The sequence below is a fragment of the Nanorana parkeri genome, unplaced genomic scaffold, assembly GCF_000935625.1.
Source record: "Nanorana parkeri isolate BGI_ZX_2015 unplaced genomic scaffold, ASM93562v1 scaffold811, whole genome shotgun sequence".
NCBI classification, from domain to species: Eukaryota; Metazoa; Chordata; class Amphibia; order Anura; family Dicroglossidae; genus Nanorana; species Nanorana parkeri.
The window spans coordinates 501,512-519,381 of record NW_017307079.1 but is presented as its reverse complement, the minus strand read 5'-3'; positions in this window follow the sequence as shown (position 1 = coordinate 519,381).

The window sequence follows — 17,870 nt, the reverse complement described above, 5'->3', positions numbered from 1 at the left end:
ATTTGTCAAGGATTCAAAGAGATGGGGGGGGGGAACTAATTAAAAGGTTAAATGTATTTTCAGCACATTAGGCTGTAGATGGGCTTTCCACCAAAGTGAATAGATGCTACGGCACCCATTTGCAGCTAGCTCTCTGCAGAATTCAGAAGATTCATGACAGGGGCAGTGGACATATCGAAAGAGTGGGGCTGTAGGTAATAATGATTACAAACGTTCTGGGGGTTGGATGAAGAGCAACAGGCTGCCAGACAGTGTGGGGACCCTTATTTATGACATGCCTTAGTTAATATTCTCTCCCTTTTACGCCCAAACCTTGGCTTCAACATCTGCAGAGGAACTACCGAGTCTATTCACAATTCCCTATCTGGAGGACTTTCTGTGACTGCTCCAGTGTTGTGGAGGAGGTGTAGGTAAGCATACTGGAGCACAGCTTACACTTTTTAGTCTTGGTAAGAGGACTGGTAAGGTACATACTCCACACTAGATCTGCAGAGGGGGTACAGGATTGCAGGTTCTAAAGGTTGCCATACGATTTTCATTCGGAAACTGTACGGAAACAGTCTTTCAAACGCAAAGTGACATTAAAGGATAAGCCCCCTCCACCCCCATGCTAGTGTAATGACTTACCTTAAAATGATGCCTCTTGATCCGATCATTTTCTGCTTTACTGTCGTTTTCAGCAGTCCCCCCAGTGCTGGTGCCGCTCTCTGATCCAGCGCTGACTGCTGTGTCCCACAGAGTCTGTCCGGGTGCATGCTGCCTGGCTGCCTGCATTGACTTACCTTGTGTCTCTCCTCATCTCCCAGCTGAAGATCTGTATTGGGCATGCGCCCACCCAATCATCCTTTGCGGCCACCTGAGATTTTTCAGATCTTTGGACGGGAGCGTGTGTCGTAGACACAGGTAAGTTTTAACCTTTTTCGTAACTTTAAAAAAAAAATGTTTTTGCATATTTCTACTGCCTGCTACGGTAGCAAAAACATGTGCAAATTTTATCTACAGGAATACAAGTTGTTTCAAAATTAACACTGGACAAACTAGAAAAAAAGTGCATCTTTTCCATTTGTTACATTGCACAGAAAAATAAAATATTTTTTTCCAAGACTATATTGCCAAGAGAAAGCATTATTTGTACCAAAAAAATGATATGTGCACTGCTTTGTTATCTTAAAGGCAAATCTATCGCTGAATAAATAGCTAATAACTAAACTATAAAATTGCTCCGGTTGAGAGGTATACAGGTATTTAGGGTGTAACATGATGCATGGTCAGATCGCACACCCCCACCCTCTAACACTTTACTGAAATTGCGGGCTTCTTCTTAATGCAGGCTTGTCTACATGTTTGGATTTGGTGCGGCTATGCATGACCCCACCCACACAGCCACAACAACCATTCACAGATCCTGACACAGGGGCCTGCAATGGTCTGGCTCCTGCAGTCTCTACCTCTCCATGTCCGCACACCGGTATGGACATACAGTAGCATGGACAGTGTCAATGGACTACAAGACTGGTAAGACCCCAGTCTTGTTGTTCACAGATCCTGGCAGTATTTGTGAATGGAAAAACTACAAGTCCCACCAGCAACTTCAGAGAGGCATTTGTATTCTTACCAGTCTTGTAGTCCATTGACACTGTCCATGCTACTGAATGTCCATACTCCATACCGCCATACCGGTGTGCAGACATGGAGAGGTAGAGACTGTAGGAGCCAGACCATTGCACCTGCAATCTACTGATTGCAGTTGCAATGCTTTACAGGCCCCCATGCAAAAAAATAAATGCACAAAAATGTGAATTTCCCTTTAAAATCCTACTCAGCTAAGGTATCCCACAGGAGAGGAGTAGCCACATGCAGGAGCTAATATTTGAATGTGTCCGTCCTAGGCATAGAAACACCATTGCGTTGTTTTCACTGTAAGTACTAGAATTGTTTCTTAAATTATAGAGAAGTTATTTTACGTTGTCTTTTTTCATACAAACACTTCTTAGAGATTTTTAAAAAAAAATAATGTCTGCCGATTTGAAGTATGAATTCTTGGCGTAACATTTGGATGTGGACATTCAACGTTTGTATCCAGCGATTTCAGAAATAAGTCTAATGTAGGAAAAATGTCTTGATGTGAAGGCTTTTCAGACATCAGCATAGCAGCTAACAATTTGTCATAGAATAGTCAAATCAAACTGAAAAGGCAAAAGACTAGTCATCCCCTGCATACGGCTCTTCTTTGATTGATATGACAGAATACATTAAAGCCACCTTTAGTTATTTCAGAGCTTTTATTCAGAGAACTGAGAAAAATGTTTGCGAAAGATAGTCGTAACTTTGATTTGGCCTCTGGTTCATCTGTCAGGTAACGTCTGCTGACATGAGTGGGTGTTTAAAACACTCCGAATGTGTATCAACAGGATAGCGCAATTATTCAGAGCTCAGGAATTTCTTTCTGATCGGTGCATGGCTCAAAATAAGACGTTTTAAGAGTTCATTGATTTGTAAATATTGTAGAGAAGGCAGCAACTGTGTACAATACCCAATGAACCGTTACAGCTAATCAACCTTCAATACACACAGTTACAGTATGAACTGGGACACAGCCGTAATTTGAATATACATGCACTTAAAGCAAAACAGTTACAATGTCACAGAAAGTGACCCAAAAGTGCATAGCAGGTACTTACTGATGACACAATGTAACTTTGGTGTTTTTCTAGCACTGTGCCACAATCTGCTGCAAGGGCCTGTGTCAACCAGCTTTTGTTCACTTCAAACATGTTTTGCATTTCCATATAAGTGTACGGGAATGCAAAGCCCCCTGAAGCAGGTTAAATGCTGGTCAGAAGGAGGTTAACTGCATGTCAAATGCACCTGCCAGTAGGTTCTGGATAATCTGAAATGTCTCAAACTGATGCCATTGACAAGACCAAAAGCCATCAACACAAGCCCTAAGTCTGATGTGAAGTCCAATCTTCTTGCTTGAACCTGTTCATGCTCCCCATCCTCTTAATGCCTTGCTGGATACCAGAGAACCACAAGGCTTGATCAGATGAAGCGGGGAGGGGGGACGACACACATTCCTATTCATATACAGATTTTCATAAAAGTGATATTAAAAAAAACCACACAAACAAAAACCACACACACACGATATTCCAATAGGAACTTGAGTGCTGCAGCTGGACCCTGGAGTCCAAAAGGTACAATATGTCACTGGAAGGTGTTTGCTATGCACCTGTAGGGTTACTTTTCTTTCTTTCTTTCCAACGTGAGTATTTTAATAAGAAATTCTAGGCAACAAGTAAAACAAATATGTGATTTGTTAACAATGAAGCTGTACTAAAATCAAAACGTCCACTCAATTAACCTTAACCTGAAGTTTTGTTTTTTTAATAGGCCACAGCAGTCCACCTATGTGGCCCCAAGTGCACTGGTGTACTAGTAGACTTCCTGCATGTTTAACGTTCTCTGGAGGTGGGAGCAGGAGATCAGCGATACTTTAAAGGGGAGAGGTGGGAGAAGAAAAGTGACTCTTTGAAGGGGGAAGGTGGAGGAGATCAGTGACTTAATAGAGAGATGAGTGATTTTATAGTGAGAAGAGATCAGGGAGATAAGGGACACTATGGTGAAGGAAGGAGATATGTGACGCTATGTAGAGGAGTGGTGGAGAAGATCAATAATACTGTGGAGAGAGGAAATGGGGTACAATATGGAGAGTAGATGAGTAACGTTATAGTTAGGGGAGGTGGAATTGATAAAATAGGTTATGGAGATTGAAGGAGGAGGAGATGAGTGGCACCATAGAAAGGGGAGGTAGGGAAGATGAGTAGTGCTATGGAAAGGGGAAATATGAAAAGCACTATAGAGAGATGAGATGAAGAAGATGCGTGGCACAATGGAGAAGGGAGGAGACAAGTGGCACTATAGAGATAGGAAATCCTCCCCACCTGCTCCCTCCCAATCACAAGTGTTTAAAGGCAAAAACATTCCAGTCCTTGTTTTCAGTCACCTGAGTCTGGCATCATGTACCCATCTGTTCTGGAATCGGTGACCAGTATTACACACAGTTGAACTCTGGAGTCCAGGCCTGCCACCAACTGATCAGGTCACTACCCTTGTGTCATGGTCTGGAACCGGGGCACTAGGGTATGTGAGCGCCGGGGTTTGAGGAGTTGGTAAGAGTCACAGACAGGAGGGATATCTGGGATGTTGGTCACAGGGATAGAGGAATTAATGGTCTGTGCGTTCTCAGGACCCACTAGAGGCGCAGAATCTAAGAAGGGCCAGGTATTCGACAGAGCCCCTAGTGGTGAGGATGATTGGCTGCTGGACACCTTCCAGGTTGCGGCCCTCTAGCGCACCCACACAGACGCAAAGGACTAGTCGAAGCACCGGGGAACTGGATACCAACAACAGGTAGCGAAGAAACTTGTAAACAAGAGGTGGAAGATAGGAACAGTGGCACACAATGAGAGAAAGAGAAAGTCACAAGCAAAAGGTGCAAAACGCACAGCAGAACAGCAGAGTATACTGAAGAGGGTAGCTAAACAAGGACACTCGGGAAGGGTAAGTAGCTTAGAGGCACACCAAGGAGCAGGAAGGTGTAACGTACACAATTAAGCAGGAGATGTGCATTGCACATGCATACAAAGAAGCAGGATAGCAGAGAGAAAAGTACATAAAGAAGTACAAAGGGGGTGTGCAGACAAGGACGAATCCAACACAGCCCCAAAGTAAGAGAGGTGCACAGAAGTAAAGGGGTGACAGCAAAGCATAGGAAGATACACCGGAAGTTAAGTGACAGAGTTGAAGTACAACAAAGCAGTAAATAGGAGGAAGCAAACAGACCAAAGCTGGAGAGGGAAAACACAGAAGTAGTGAGGCAATGAAGGCAGTATAGAGAGACTCACAGCACACAGGTGAAAGCAAATAAGGTCTGCAGCAATATACTAAAAGGTAACCACTGAAATACTATAGTAAGGGCGCAAGGAGCAAAGCAGGGGATAACGCCAAACAGGGATACCAGCTGGTACAGGCAAGCCAAAAGGTACAAGGATCCAATAGTAAGCACAGGGAATAAGATCCCAGGGATAGTTAGAGACGCAAGGGGTACGGAACAAGGCATAAGACTTGTTGCTCGCACGAAGAGCAACAATTGAGGAAGTCCTAAATATGGGAGGAGGAAAGCTTGGCTGCAGCCTTGAGAGACACCATAGGTTGACAGCCCAGAACCAGGGAGCAAAGCAAAAATCCGGCACGGATTTCCGGATATTGTGATACCTTGTCATGATATAACAGATTGAGGGGTCTTCAGGATCACAGCTGAAACCTTCAGGAACCTGTAAGTATCCTGCTGATGGACAGCCAATGGGAAGTGCCCACGTCACCCAGTAAGAGGATGTAGAAAAAGACACATATGCAAAATCAATATTTTAGTCTACTATTTTCCAGCACAGCTCAAATGAACATCACAAGACAATGTGTAGAAAATTGCATTATGTTTCAAATGTTTAAAAGGTCACCCCTTCTTATCTGCAAGTACTCCATCATGTCCAAAGACTTATCTTCAATTACTTTTATACAGATATTAAGGACATACTTAGTGCCTGTACTCACTCTGTACAAAATGTGCTATATCTTGAACAGCACCTACTCCTTTCTCCAGATAACTGTCCAGGATATTATATCACACACATTTCTTTCAGTGCAAATTGGCAACATTTTTGTATACATCAAAAGTATTCCAATTTTCAGTTCCAGGTAAGGACTGGCCTGAGTTTGGGAACAGTTAATATATATTTACATTATATTTTTGGCTGCTGACCAACAGCTACACAACACCTTTGTAATGCTCTAATTTTTATAACACAGAAAATGAGCCAATAAAACAGATGTTTATATATTTTTCTCCTGGTGAAGAAATCTGACATTTTTGAATTGTATGTCTCATAGAGACACAGTCTGCCAATGTTCCTTTAGCTTTTTAGTTGTTCTGCTAAAACAGACTACAGCCAAGTTAGATTTCCAACTTTATTGCAAGGAGTAATTTGCTCAATAATAAAAGGATTTGCAATTTAATACAGAAAGTTTTCTAAGTGAAAATAAAATAGCAACTACAAGAAAATGTGTCTAGAATAAGAAATCCATAGCCAACCACTCTAAAAAGGGACTGAACTGCAGTTTGTATTTTCTAAATAGCAATAAAGAGGGTCTATTTATAAACTGTTTGCACAGCAAACAGTTCAGCGAATAAGATTTGCAGCCTTTCATGACTACTAGATAAGAGCTAAGGTGCATAGGAAAATACTATGCTCCTCCACTCGATCCAGTGGCCATAATGAGCAGTGAATCTTATTTGCAAAACTGTTCACTCTGCACACAGCTCATAAATAGACCTCTAGGGTTCTGATACATACTTATCACTGGAGAGATCAGGCCTAACCTGCCAGTAGCTAGGTGTGAGCATAGACTGCCCTAGACTTTTAGAGTGATGTATACAGCAAACTCTCAGTTAACCGGTATTCAACTAACCAGAACTCTCATCTTACCAGAAAAAAAATCAACTGTGTACTCACTGTTCTGCGGCATGTATTATCCTTGAAATGATCATGTATCAATTTGTCGTAAGAGTGTGTATTTGTCCTAATTTGCTTTTAATTACTGCATTTCAATATTAAAAGGAGAACTATGGGGTCAGGGCTTTTCCCCATAGTTCTCCTTAGGGTAATGGGAGGACACAAACAAGCGTCCTCCCGTTACCCTAAGCTTAGTATACCGCGAGCTACAGCGGATATACTAAGTCGAGATCCGCCCAGCTGCGTGAGTGACAGCTGGCTCTGCCTATCTAGAGGCAGAGCCAGCTGTACCCGCCCCCTCGCCCGTCCGTTCCGCCAGTCAGCGCTGACGGATCGGAGCGGGGAGGGGGAAATCCAGCCCCTCCCCTGTCGCGGCAGAGAGCTGTGACAGGATCGAGAGGTGAGCGAACGTCGGTATATGTTTGCTCACCTCCCGATCTACTGAGCCGACCTGTGACAGTCTCATTGTCACAGGTCGGCTAGAACTATGAGGTGAGTGAAAAGCACTCACATCATAGTTCTCCTTTAATATGAAGTCAATACAGAGTTTATGTTATGATAAAGTTTAGCATGGGGTATGGCATTAGTTAGACCTATTTTTAATAGCGACACTCAAGCAATCAGAAACTAAATTTATCCGGAATCTACCAATCCCCATGGATGCTGAATAACGGGGAGTTTACTGCATATAGAACTGATGGGATCCTTGTGCCAAAACTGCCTCTGATAATGGAGACGGTTCTAATATGGCCACTTATTTTGTGCCCTTTACAATCAGACGATAGAGGAGGGGCATCAAATGTCCATGATGCTCAGGTTTAGCCTCCTAATGGACAGCCATGTCTGTTGAAGATCAGACTGCCTGAATCTGTGCAAGGCTGGGCAGCTCAATGTGCCATATATATATTTACACAAAGGGTGTTGGGTTGTTGCAGAGGCAAATCTTTGACTTTATAGATGATATCAGGGAACAGTTGTGGGCACATAGGTGCCTAAACAGAAATTCACATCTCTTTGTTTCGAAAATGTTTTACCCCAGAGGGCAAAACATAAAAAAAAAAGATAATGCAGATGTCTTCATAAGTACAGTTGTGATTGGTTTTCTCTAAATCTTGCTGTGTACAATGATTTTTAGATCCTGTTTACTAAAAAAAAAAAAAAATAAAAAAAAAAAAAAAAATAAATTTAAAAATCTGATATTTTGTCTACATTAGGCTACTGTATACTATATTAAACTGTCTCAAAGTGAAAACATGACTTTTAGCTGGTTGAAACTGAATTCTGGGCACAAAAACTTTCATTTTCGCTTTAGGGGATTGGTTTGGCGGGTAAGTCTGCCATAATGTGTTAATATAGTGTGCATACTAACACATTATAACTAAAAGCTCCTATGACACCCTTTAAGGTTGTCTACATTAGGCTACTGTATACTATATTAAACTGTCTCAAAGTGAAAACATGACTTTTAGCTGGTTGAAACTGAATTCTGGGCACAAAAACTTTCATTTTCGCTTTAGGGGATTGGTTTGGCGGGTAAGTCTGCCATAATGTGTTAATATAGTGTGCATACTAACACATTATAACTAAAAGCTCCTATGACACCCTTTAAGGAAAAAAAAAAAAAAGGATTTATTTCTGCTTTAATGTTGTGTTAACAATTACAAAGCTGTATGAGTTTTTGAAGTTTATATTTGCCGAGAGTTAAGCTTAAAATTTGTAGGTATGCATGCAGTAGGATGCCAGGCTGCATGGTAATGAGGCATTCAACTGCAGGCGTTCAATTGGCAGATCCATCATTTCAGCTAATGCACTTGTGATCCATTAGCGCTGCCCATAAACACTGCCTGTTACAATCAAATGTAGAACTGTTTCATTGAGATCTATGGTATATCATTTGCTGCAACTTTACCTTTCCACTGAACTCCTTAATTAAAACCTTGCACCAGGTCCAGCTAAACCTACTTTAAAATGAATAAGTCTAAATTCAAAAGAAAAACACACACATCTGCTTCTAATACAGCATTTTACAAGATGTGGCAGGATGTCAAGAAAGGCCACCAAATAGCTGAACCGTATAATACAACCTGACTCGATTCACCAATTGAAAGAAACAATATGGAAAAACTATCACAGTCAAAATTTAGGAGACAGCTTAGCTTTCCATTAACAAATACACAGAAACAGGTTGATCACAATTAGAGTTAAAGGCTTAGTTTTTGCTGCTTGCTCTACAAAAAAATAAAAAGATAAGGTTTTATCTTATGTGATCTAGATATTATACTAATTTTAATGTACAAATTGGGAATCAATTTTGCGATTTCTGGCACAAAATCTGAAACCAAAGACGAACCCCCCTCCCCCCAAAAAACTGCTGCGAGACAGTTTTAAGGCCTGCAAATCACATCAACATATTTTCTTTCTCCACTTTTAAGGTGGCTGCAAATTCAATAACAATGCCGTAAAATAGGAGACTAAATCAACACGTCCAGTATTTAGGGAGCTTGAGGAAATCCTTCACCACCTAATTAAAGCCAGCACTTGCAATTCACCTGCATTAAACATAAAATAAAACGTAATGTGCCACCGTTTCAGCATAAGAAAAGCAACATCAAACTAAATGCAGCGATCGATCCTAACACATATTTGGACCATCAGAAAAATTACTGGAAAAGATAAATAGCGGCAGGGGCACAAGCAAAACCTATTTTCCTTTCCTTCAAGCATTATTTTTTTTTCAACAGATGACTACCAGTCAAAATAAATTAAAAAAACGTTAAGGGTTCTGTTCATAAATCATTTGCATCGCTTATTCGTCCAGTGAAAGTAAAAAGGTACATTTGTTCTGTATGAATTAACCAGATGGGAGAATGGGGGAAAAAAAATCAAATGTTCTTAGTTTAACTACTGTTGTTCAATATGTTCAACTATACTGAACAGGGAGAATAAAAAAAAATAATGCATTATGGCCACTAGATGGAGTTGAGGATCATAGAAAATGCTATTAACGGAATACAATTCAGGAGAGCGCTGGAAATAATTAGCATATAAATGTAGCTGGTTGCTATACCTGTAGTATTAATAGTTACAATTATATGCTCATTCCTTCCAGTGGTCTCTAGAATTGGGCATTTCCCCAATTACTCTGTTCTGTATGAATATACCAATTTTATTTTTTAACTTAACTTTATTGCTATCACAAACGGGCTGATAAACCCCTATGTGATAGCATTTTCTTTCTATTAGACCCCTAATATCACCTCTGCAGTCCTTTGATCCTCCTGCTCTTGTTGTGAAAGGGAGGGCTCTCATATGTAAACAATGGCAATGTTTACATAGCTGATCACTATGAATGGCTGTCACAGGGATCAGAGCTACTCCGATTGACTCTCTGCATTTTGCCTATGATCTGTACTGTCTAATGACAGCACGATCACAAGCATTGTGTACGCACAAGTGCGCACACTTGCAAGTCCATTGACATCTACGAGCTCCTCTGCTGCGGTGGCAGATGGGGCTTGTAGTCTTTTCATTCACAGACATTCTGCCTGCACAGCCGAGGCAAATTCAAAACAGAATCCTGCAGGAAGAAGGACCCTGTGATTCTGGTAAGGGTGGGTGGTTTGGGGGTGGGCGCTGCCAAATGTGACCATGCTTCATGTTACACCCTAAATATGGGTAACATGGAACATGGTCCAAAAAGTAAACACCCTTTAACCACTTCACGCGGGTTCACATAAATACAAGTCATCCGCTTGAACTGGTTACACCAAGATCACTGCTGCTGCTTGGTACCATTTTAAACAGCAGGCGATTGCTGTTTATGTGCAAGCGATCCAGCATCTTCTGTACAGGTGCTGTATCGCTTGTACGGTGCGGCGCTGTGTGCAAGTAACCCCCACCCCCTCGCCGGTGGCTTTCCTGGGCTCCGCTGTCTCCCGTGCAGGCCCGGGACCAGCATGGCAGGTCTCTCCTGACAGATCGGCGAGAGATCAACTGACATCTAGCCGCTGATCTCTCCTCCGATATCTAGAACTGGAAGTGATGTGCATTATATTACTTTCGGTGTCACTGGGCATATTCAACGACTCTTAGAGCCAGGAGAAGCAGCTGGTGAAACAGCTATCTGCTTAATCAGCTTCTTTGCGGTCCCTAGGCAACAATAGGGGTCTGAATAATAAAAGCGGACCTGTTGCCTCCTATTTGCCATTACATCGGGGGATTATTAGCCCTCTATGTGATAGCAATAAAGTTGGAGTATAAAAAAATATAATATATATACATAAAAATGAAAGTAACATATAAAAATAAAAATCTTCTTTGAAAGTCCCCGCTCCCCACATGCACACACATACAATGCAAACACATGTCGGATGCACCATGTGCAAAAATTTAAATTGCACCACACGTTACATTTTGCTCCGAACTTTGGAGTGTGAGCAATATTTCTAGGGCTATCAATCACTGTTAAATGGCATCCACATGCATACACAAACATGCATTGTGTGCGCCTATCTGCAAAAATGAAAATTGCGCCACTCATGTTACATATCGCCATGTAACTTTGAGAACGTTGGCGTGAGAGCAATCATTTAAACACTGTTAACACTAAACGGATGAGCAGTAAAAGCTTTTAAAGCATTGCCTATGGGAAATTTGCGGTATTTTAGTTATTTGCGGTTTCAATGGCGCAAACAATTTTAAGGCTTGACATGTTTGGCATCTATTTACCTGACATGACTCCATCTTTTATTTCTTACCAAAAAAAATGAGGTATAATATTCTGTTTCTGTGCACTAAATTTAATTTTGGTGTGTTTTATCCTGAAATACTTCTTTAAAAAACATTTGCGCAAATACAGTGCGACATAAAACATTGCAACAATCATTTTTTTATTCTATAGGGCCTCTGCTTTCAGCAAATATATCATTATTGGGGGTTTAAAGCTCTTTTCTAGCCACAATTCATATATTATCATGTGTGTGCAAATAGTAAGAAATTGCTCTGGACAGCAAGTGGTTAAGGAGGAAAGAGGTCAGAGGGATTTTTTTTTATCCCAAAGAAGAGACATTTCCTCCTAAGAAGTGACCATTGGGAACTATGCAGAATAGTAAAAACACACTTCGGAAGCCGTCTCATGTTGCATGAGAAGCGTACTGGATTCTACTGACTGTCTCATACTATATGCTACTCCATGCAAGTGGCAACATAGTTCAAAGTATTAAAGGATAAGTGCACCCGTAAAAAGCTTCCAGTCTTTGAAAAAGTTCAAGGATAACTATGTATGTACTATGAATCACATAATGGTCATGAAATTGGAGCCTCTGAAAATGGCAATAGGAAGTGTTACCGTTACTGAAATCAGTGTAAAGTACTAAACAATGGGGGCTGCAGCTTGTGGGGTGCAAAATCCAGTGTTTTTCTTTAAGTGTATGTAAATCCTTGCCCCTGTGTCTAGGGGAGGCATGGCCTTGCCGCAGTTCGCTAAATATTATTTGGCGTCCCAACTGCGTACCATACCTAACCTATGCTCCCTCACCCCTCATTCGAGGTGGGAGGAGATTTGAGTTTTTATGGATGGCGCCCATGCACCCATCAGCCTTGATATGGTCTAAACCAACAAAGATGGAGGGAAGCCAGGTCCTGTCCTCTATGCAACTACAATTGGCACTATGGAATAAATCTAAATATGCTTACAATTTGGCGTCAGAAAAATCGTCTTTGACTCCTTTTTTCCTGAATCCTAATCTCCAAGCTAGTATGTCTCCCCAATGGGTCGGTCGCTCCATGGAGGTCCAAACATCTATTTACCTATGGTGATATATCAGATAATGTTCTGGTGACCCTACTTCCCTTTGCTGTTTTACGGGAAAGATTTGACCTGCCTTCCACAGCTATCTTCCCATACCTTCAAATTAAACATTTTGCCCAATCTATTACTCATACCCTGGTGTTCAACTCACGTACCCCCTTCGAATCGATTTGCACTACATCCCCCTCCTCTAAAGGTATGATCTCAGCCCTTTATAAACTGTTGATGGTTCCTCGACCTGAGCAACTAGTTACCCATAGGTATATGACTAAATGGGAGAAAACACTAGGCACCCCCATAACCAAAGAACAATGGGAGTTGATTTGGAGAACAGCGGCCAAGTCCTCCATTTGCTCAGTGTACAAGGAAAATCAATATAAGATACTGTTTCACTGGTATCATACCCCGGAAGTGTTGTACTCTATGTTTAAATCAGGATCACCAATGTGTTGGAGAGGTGACCTACAGACGGGTTCCCTTTTCCACATATTCTGGACGTGTCCCCGGATACAACCATACTGGAAAATGGTACAAAATACATTGGAAAGAGTGCTTCAGGCACGTCTCCCTATGTCCCCTATCCATTACCTATTAGGTCTTCCATTTCCGAACCTCAACAGGTGGGACAATAGATTGCTGTCCCATGTCCTTACGGCAGCCCGCTGCCTCATAGCACTGAATTGGAAACGTGTATCTGTACCGTCGAAGCTAGAGCTGCCTCATAGCACCGAAGCTAGAGCTGCCTCATAGCCCGCTGCCTCATAGCACTGAATTGGAAACGTGTATCTGTACCGTCGAAGCTAGAGCTCTACCATAGGATAAAAGAGATTCGGACTATGGAACATCTCACTGCTAAGCTGAACAATACATTGTCGACTTACGATAAGGTGTGGAAAGCATGGGGTGAGGTGGAGGATACTGTCCTTTAGGTGATGTGGGGATCCTGAGAGGGAAGTCTGGGATGCATGGGTGGAGATGTATTGGCGGAATGCCACCCCCTAGCCTAGAATAAGGGTAGGAAACCCACTATTCGGGTGAGGGAGAACCCGCTGGAATAGCGAGTGAATATGAGGTCAGGATATTAGAGAGACATAGGCCTAACAGTGTCTTGCCCCAGGACTGGAATGAGACTCACATACCACAGGTATTGTTTTATGTTCAGGTTATCCTAACAACCATGTTTTATTTAAGTTTATATAATTTTTGTGATGGAAAATCACGGCATAGTAGTTTACATCATAAGTACTTATATGCAGACAACTCAGAATTGTTAATCTCTTGACTTACACTATCTTCCTATGCTTAGTCAAGAGGTACTCGATACAGCCTTATTAAGTGGCAATCTATTTGATTGTGTTTCCATCTTCACTTGCTTTATATGCTTTGACTATTTGAAATTCAATACTGTATCTTGAAATGTCTTGCACTTTGTTTTTGTAATCTACTTTTGAAAATTTTAGAAAATAAAGAAATTGTTATTCAAAAAAAAAAGTGTATGTAAATCCAAAACTTTTTTTTTAGTTTTGTATATAATATCAGATTCTTTTTTATTTTTTTGCTGTCAGGTCGGGGAGATCTCCCTTCACTTCCTGTCTCTGGGACATAACAGGAAGTAGGAGGAAATCTCCCCCAATGTGGAAGAAAATCACTTCAAATTGTTTTCACCAGAACCCATTGGAAGATGTTCCAGCACCCGTTCACACTGGCCACAGTGTGTTCCAGCTTGATTGGGGCCCGAACACACTGGAACACATTGCAGCGGGCTCACTTTGTTGTGGGGCGGGATGGGACGTGGTGGTGCATTGAAGTGAATGGCACCGCAACCAAGCCCTCCGGCTGCAATGCGATTGCCACGTGTTACCGTGCAGCCACAGACCGCAGGCATTGATGTGCTTTGCGGGCCTGTGCGGCCGATCGCATTGCGGTGCATTGACCGCAATGCAATCGGCCGCACAGGCCCGCAAAGCACATCAATGTGCCCCCTCCCACGAAAAGTGAGCCGACTGCAATGCGATCCCATTCGTTTTGGCCAGAATCGGGCCGGAACACACTGTGGCTGGTGTGAACTAGCCCTTAGTGTAAATCTGTTATATTTTTTTTGTTCAGCCTAGAGGCTGAACGGAAAACGTACCACAGTGTATGCCAGCTTAAGAACCTGTTCACACCAGAAGCCTTTTCCAGCTCAGCGCCAATGCAGTCTGCCTTGTTTTAAATTGGCCCAGGCCATGCAGTACTTTGTTTTTGTATCAGCACAGCCACACTGTTCAGATAGCATATGATGAAATGTCACTTGTGATATTTCAATAAAGTTATTTTAAAAAAAAAGTAAACAGTGCAATACAACAGGATAAACACTGTGCCTATCTATGCGGATTGCTGGTATGAATGAACTCTAAAAGTCTGGATTTTCCATACATTTCTGTACTGAATACAATGGCTACCGGGTCACCTATAGAGGGTGAATCTCCCCAGCAGAAAGACAGACATTTAAATGGCACCCCAAACTCACCTCCCGGCCTCAATGCGAGATACCGCAATACCGTGCATGGCGGCACAGTTGAAACAACAAATACATGCTTTTGTGGTACTGCATGTTGCAGCATGGTCAAACGCATCGCGGCCAGGAGGTGTATTTGGGGTGCCATTCAAATAAATCGCAATGCAACGCACCTGCTGCACTGTAATGCACGGTAGGTGCATTGTGCGGTACTGTGCGATTATGAGCCCTCATCAATGAGCCCTCATGCTGCCTTGTTTCAAAGGCTCAGGGACAAGTGTCAGTACATAGTGAAAGTTACACTGTAGCCTACTAGTAACACATCCATAACAATAACTCAATGCTTGTTACAAAGATTGTTTCTCAGGGGCCTGCATGTACAGTATGTCGGCGCTGTTACATCTCCTCCTGATGTCCCCCAGCTGGCCAGATGGCTACCATTCGAGGTGAATGGGAGACAGCTTGTCAACTGAGTTGGACATATATACAGCAAGGGGAATTTATCAAAACTAGAGCAGTTGCCAATGGCAACCAATCAGCTTCTATATTTCTTTTTCAAAGCTTAACTGAACAAACTGAAAAAAAAAGCTGATTGTTTACTATGGGCAACTGTCCAGGATTCTGTCTGCTTCAGCTTTGACCAATTCCCCCCACGGCATTTTAAATGAAGGTACTATATAGGAAATAAGGTCAGGTTCACATCTAGCCATGTCCAGTTTTCTATTAATGCATATTTTACCATGCATTGCAGCATGCTTACACACATTAGTATGCCATGTGGTGCATTTGTGGTGCGTTAATAGGTTGAACTCGATGGACATGTGTCTTTCTTCAACCTGACTAACTATGTAATTAATAGGCATTTTCATGCTTTTTTTTGGATGAGGATTGATTTCCCGCAGTGACATTATTGGTGTAGGCTTCTGCAGCAGCCGTCTCTGTAAATGCAACATACACATATATAAAATTTCTTGTGGTGAAAGTGGGAGGGGTCACACAGAAGAGCCTGCACACAGAGTGAAGCCTGCACACCTCCCTAATAAGCTGTATCATACAAAGATTGTATAGCAGCCATCTTGCTTGGGGTCATGTGTGAGGGGAGGAGCTTGTTACTAGGGGCTGGCAACCTCATGAAAACATAAAACAGACTATTCATGTGTTTTCATGCATTTTCATAGACTTCTAGGGGCTTCACAGCGCATGGAAATGCACAAAAAAAGGAAGATGCCCCATTTTTCCATACGACGCACATAGTGAATTGGGTTATTGGTTACGCCGTATTCCTATGACACATGCGCTGTTTTGTGTTCCAACATTTACTTTAAAATGCAGAGGTGTGCTGCAACTGACTTAGGGCTGATTCACACGTGCTATCACACAGCACACATGCATTCACACAGCACACCTAGCATGCGTTACTATGCGCTAGGTGCTTTGCATTGCCATTCCCGGCCGCTGTGTGTTGCAGTGCAGTGTAATGCACGGAACCGCAATACCATGCGTTGCCATAATAAAAAAGTGAATGCATGTATTGTGGTGCTGGTATTGCACTGCAACGCACGTTGGCCGGAGGGTGCATTGGGGTTTCATTCAAATCAATGGCAACACAACGCACCTAGCACACACAAACTCAGGCTAGTGTGCATTATTTGCAGGGTATTGTGTTTGTGCGTGTATGGGTTTGGTGTGAATCAGCACTTAAAAAAGAACTCCGGGCATAATAAATCTTAACCCTTGCAATGGGGCTACCCCAACTGCAAGAATTAAGTGCTTGTTTTGTCTAGACATCTAAAATAAAGATATACCCCCCAGAATCTCAGATCCGGCTGGCTGTTAGACCAGGCCCTGCAGCCTCACTCCCCCTTTGCTCTAGCGGTCGAAGGTCCCGTGAGTCATCACGTCAAATACAGTGTACAAGGCATGAGGGCACCACGAAACGTTCCATCACCAGAGCAGAGGGGGAGCGAGGTTGCAGGGACCAGTCTAGCAGCCACTCGGGTCAGAGATTCAGGTGCGTATATCTGTGTTAATTTAACGCCATGTACAAAATTAGCACTTAACCCTTGTAGTTCAGGGTTAGCCCCCACTGCAAGGGTTAAGATCTCTATGCCCAGAGTTTTTCTTTAAAGTGTTTCTAGGAGCAAGATTTTTAGAATGTTTACATTCCTATTTTATTTATTTACACAAAAGTAATCTGAATGGACTATAGAAAGCATTAGGTATCCCAGTATAGGTTAGGACTGGATAGATCTAGTGATGGGCAGACCCGGCTCAGACTCCTCATAGGAGTGTTTGGCCTGCTGTGATGTATATAGAGTGGCCGTCGCCATGGAAACACAGCTGGTGCGGAGCTGCAGTGCACGACAGCTGCTAGGCCGGAAACAATGAACACCAAAGGTGTGTGGCTGTGGTCTGTGTGGCTTTACACCATTTCTTTTTTTGTACAGTATCAGGTGGCAAGTGCTCAGACAAGATGACCACTCTTGTGGCTCATTAAAAACACCCCAAGAAGATGGGGAAGACTAAGCAGCCACAGCCACATCTTGTCTGTCAATTTTAACCACTTACTGTCTGGAGCAATTTCTTAACCAGTTGACATCCGCGGTGTTAAACCCCCTTCCCATCCAGGCCATTTTTCAGTATTCAGCGCTGCGGTACTTTAACTGACATTTATTCCGTCATGCAGCGCTGTACTGAAATGAATTTTATACCCTTTTTTGGGGACAGATAGAGCTTTCTTTTGGTGGTATTTATTCACCACTGGGGGTTTTATTTTTTTACTATATTAAGGAAAAATTACCGAAATTTAAAAAAAAAAACAGTTTCCCCTATATTAAATGATAAAACATTTATTATTACCCAATTTTTTGGTAAAATATAAAAGATGGGGTCACGTCGGGGTAAAAAGACACTAAACATGTCAAGCCTTAACCTCTTGCCGTCTGCCCGTAGTAGAAAAACGGACGGACGGCACTGCTGCATCTGCGGGTTG